The sequence below is a fragment of the Sus scrofa genome, chromosome 5 (genome assembly GCF_000003025.6).
Source record: "Sus scrofa isolate TJ Tabasco breed Duroc chromosome 5, Sscrofa11.1, whole genome shotgun sequence".
Lineage (NCBI taxonomy): Eukaryota > Metazoa > Chordata > Mammalia > Artiodactyla > Suidae > Sus > Sus scrofa.
The window spans coordinates 62795981-62800608 of NC_010447.5; positions in this window are offsets into that span (position 1 = coordinate 62795981).

Here is a 4628-nt window from a genome sequence, read left to right on the forward strand (position 1 = left end):
TCTGGTTATAGCTGTGTCGAGGGGGCTGATCCTTGGGCTGGGAACTTCCGCATGCCAAGCGTGCGGCCAAAAAAGAAACAGAACAAAACACCCCACACCTGCCCCAGAAAAGACTGCTTCAGACCTATAGGTCTTAGGATGGTCCCTAGATATTTCCTTGATTTTATCTTATGCCTGCTCCTTCCCCAAGGCCATGCCTGTAGTTGGTGAATTTGAGAAAGCTTTTACCCCTCACCCAAGTCATATACTAATTAAGACACTGGGTGTTGTCTTTAAACCTTGAGAAGGTCCTTCACTTTATGAAAGATAACTGGTAAAATCAGTACTGGCAGGACAGGCCGACCCGCATTTGCCTCCCAGAAAGCAAGAGATAAGTTTCCCAAGTGAAAAGAGCCCTCCCTGTGCCGGGGTAGAAGGCTTCCTTGTCACCAGAGACAGGGAATTTAGGGCCAAGAAGGCGTATAAACAGACCTCATTCCTTCTTCACCTATTTACTCTGCCAAGCCGAACCCCTTTAATCTTGTCAATTCTTTAAAAAAGTATTGTTTGTCTAACCGGTATAGAAGAGTTCCTGCTGTGCCCAACAGGATCAGCAGTGTCTCTGCAGCCCCAGATTTGATGCCCTACACCCCACACCCCCCCACACACACATACACATCCAGCACCATGGGTTAAGGCTACAGAGTTGCCACAGTTGCAGCTCCGACCGATCCCTGGCCCGGGAACTCCCTATGCAAAGGGGCAGCCAAAAAAGGAAAAAAATAGGAGTTCCCGTCGTGGCGCAGTGGTTAACGAATCCGACTAGGAACCATGAGGTTTCGTGTTCGATCCCTGGCCTCGCTCAGTGGGTTAAGGATCCGGTGTTGCTGTGAGTTGTGGTGGAGGTTGCAGATGCGGCTGGGATCCCACGTTGCTGTGGCTCTGGTGTAGGCCGGTGGCTACAGCTCCGATTCGACCCCTAACCTGGGACCCTCCATATGCCACGGGAAGCAGCCCTAGAAAAGGCAAAAAAAAAAAAAAGGGAAAAAGTAAATAAATTTTAAAAATTAAAAAATAAAAAAGGTATAAAAGTGTCCTGCTTTGGTCACTTTTCTGAGTCTCACGTTTCTATGGGGCTCCTGTGTCTACACAATTAAAATGGTTTTTCTCCTGTTACTTTGTCTTGTGTCAATATAATTTCTACACCAGCCACAGAACCCAGAAGGAAAGAAGGAAAAATGTTTCCAGCCTTATATAGTTTTATTATTTCCCTAGAAGACTAAATTGCCATGATATGCATGATGTTGAAGGCTGGTGCAAAGGAAGCTGACAAACCAGAATCTCTGTATTTCAACACTCCTTTATTATTCCTTTTTTTTTTTTTTTTTTTTTTTGGTCTTGCCTTTTCTAGGGCCGCTTCCTTGGCACATGGAGATTCCCAGGCCAGGGGTCTAATCGGAGCTGTAGCAACGGGCCTACACCAGAGCCACAGCAATGCAGGATCCGAACCGAGTCTGCAACCTACACCACAGCTCATGGCAACACTGGATCCTTAACCCACTGAGCAAGGCCAGGGATCGAACCTGCAACCTCATGGTTCCTAGTGGGATTCGTTAACCACTGCACCACGACAGGAACTCCACCTTTATTATTCTTTATGCATTTGGTTTTTTGGGAGGGGGGAGGATGCCTTGGGGCAATATATAAAACTTTAATGAGTTCCCATTGTGGCTCAGCAGTTAATGAACCCGACGAGTATCCATGAAGATTTGGGTCCAATCCCTGACCTTGCTCAGTGGGTTGAGGATCTGGTGGTGCCCTGAGCTGTGGTGTAGGTCTCAGACACTGCTCGTATCCAGTGTTGCTATGGCTGTGGCATAGGCCAGGGGCTACAGCTCCCATCAGACCCCTAGCCGGGAAACCTCCATATGCCACCAGTATGGCCCTAAAAAAAAAAACCTTTAACAAAGGTTGAAGAACTTATTACCCTGTAGTAAGAGGACATTCATAGAAGGATCTGACTCTCCATGGAAATTTGATTTGGGATACATCTGTGAAATTGAACAAACATTTCCATATTCAGAGATTTGAGGAATTCAGGAAGGTATAGCCTATTTTTTTTTTGGCCACACTCTTGGCATATGGAAGTTCTGGGTCAGGAATCAACCCTTGTCACAGAAGCTAACCAAGCCACTGCAATGACAATGCCAGATCCTAGGCCATAAGACAACTCCATTTCTTATTATTTTAAAATTAATAAAATAATTTGAGTTCCACTGTGGCAAACAGGTTAGGGATCCAGCACTGCAGCAGCTGTGGCGAAGATTAAACTGTGGTTCAGATTGGATTCCTGGCCAGGGAACTTCCATATGTCACAGGTGTGGCTGAAAAAAAAACCAAAACAAATTTAAAAACTGGATATTTTTACAGGTCCTGCTTACTTGGCTATATTTTCTCTCATATAGCACTCTTTTTATATCATCAGCCTAGAAACATTGTTTGAGTCTTCTAGTTGACCAGTCGGAATCTCGGAGAATCTCTGCTATTTACCTGTCAGAAAATATGACTGGCCCACCAACCAAGCCTTCACAGAAATTGCATAGAATAATTCCCTCCTCTATCAAGAACATATACACCAGACTACAGCTCCTGGGGTTTATCCTAGCAGCATGCTCATACTCAGCCCAGGAAGAGCTGCAGACCACCCACCAGCTTTTCTGAGATATATGGTAAGTTGTAGCATAAAGTGAAAGCATCAATTACCAAGAGAAAATGCAAGCTAGATATATTGCCTGCTTTGCTGCTGCTTTTTTTTTTTTTTTTTTCCTTTTTATGGCTGCACCTGAGGCATATAGAATTTCCTAGGTTAAACAAATGAGCTAACAAAAAATTATATATATGTATATATATGTATATATGATGAGGTTAATTTACTGTACAGTAGAAATTGACAAATACTGTAAATTAACTACAATGGAAAAAATTAAAATCACTTAAACAAAGAATTTCCCAGGCTAGGGTTAAATCAGAGCTGCTGCTGAGGACTATGCCACAGCTGCGGCCACACTGGATCCAAGCCGCGTCTGAGACCTACACCACGGTGTGTGGCAATATCAGATCCTTAAACCGCTGGGTGAGGCCAGTGATCGAATCCGCATCATTACATACACTATGTCAGGTTTTTAAGGTGCTGAGCCATAAAGGGAACTTCCCTTTTATTTGTCTTTTTTTTAGGGCTGTACCCGCTTCATATGGAAGTTCCCAGGCTAGGGGTGGAATAGGAGCTACAGCTGCCAGCCTACACCACAGCCACAGCAGCACAGGATCCTTAACCCACTGAGTGAGGTCAGGGATCAAACCCTTGTCCTCATGGATACTAGTCTGGTTTGTTACTGCTTCGCCACAAAGGAAACACCCATGATTTGCATCTTGAATATGTCTCTCTCACCTCCAGTCCAAACTGCAAGTCTGCCCTCCCCCTCCTTTTAAAAAGCAATTGAAGGTGATAATTAATAATTAAGTTAATAAGTTCTTCAGATAAATTGGGAGGTTGGGGTTAATATATACACAATTCTATATATAAAATAGATAACTGAAGTTCCCACTGTGGCTCAGTGGGTTAAGAACTCAACTAGTATCCATGAGGATGGGGGTTTGATCCCCGGCCTCATTCAGTGGGTTAAGGATCCGCCGATGCCTCTAGTCGTGGTATAGGTTGAAGACGAGGCTTGGATCTGATGTTGCTGTGGCTGTGGTTGATGCATAACAAGCTGTTCTAATCTTTGGACCAGGCTGGCAGCTATAGCTCCGATTCGATCCCTAGCCTGGGAACTTCCTTATGCCGCAGAGGCATTCCTAAAAAGCAAAAAAAACAACAACAACAAGGAATACTGTATAGCACAAGTACCTCTACTCAATATTTTGCAATAACCTATAAGGAAAAAGAATCTGAAAAAGTATATATATATATATACACACACACACCCATACATATATAAGCACATATATATAAGCTGAATCACTGTGCCATACACCTGAAACATGACATTGTAAATTAAATATACTTCAATTGAAAGAAAAAAAAGGATTCTCATCTTCAACAAATCTTCTTCATTCAGATATGCCCCTCTTGGATCTTTTAGCTCAGAAACTAATAAAAATGAACCAGAATAAAAGAGATGTTTGGAGGAAGTTCTTCCTCTGAATCACTGGCCATCTCTAAGGCTTGGTGCAGTGGGAAGGGCATGTAATGTGACCTAAAGCCAGGTTCTGGGTACTTGCCCTCCAGAGCTAGGTACACGAGTGCTATCCCTGGCTTCCATTCCATACCAGTGTCCAAGGTGAGAAGTGGTGTCTGCTTTATTCCTGGCTCTGGAAACCACAACAACTCACCAATACTTCCATTCACCTTGGCTGAGAAGACAGAAAAAGTGTGATTTCCAGGATCTGGAAGAGTGAGGTGTAGGGAGAGGCCAGCCCCTGACAGAACATATCTGAAGTCACAGGCCGTGAGGGAGAGAGGTGCAAAGCCTGGCTAGCTTGATGCATAACAAGCTGTTCTAATCTTTGGACCATGAAACCTACACGGTACAAATAACCACCTCGGAGTGTTAATCAAATAAATTCTGCCCCTGGGGTTTTAAAGCTGT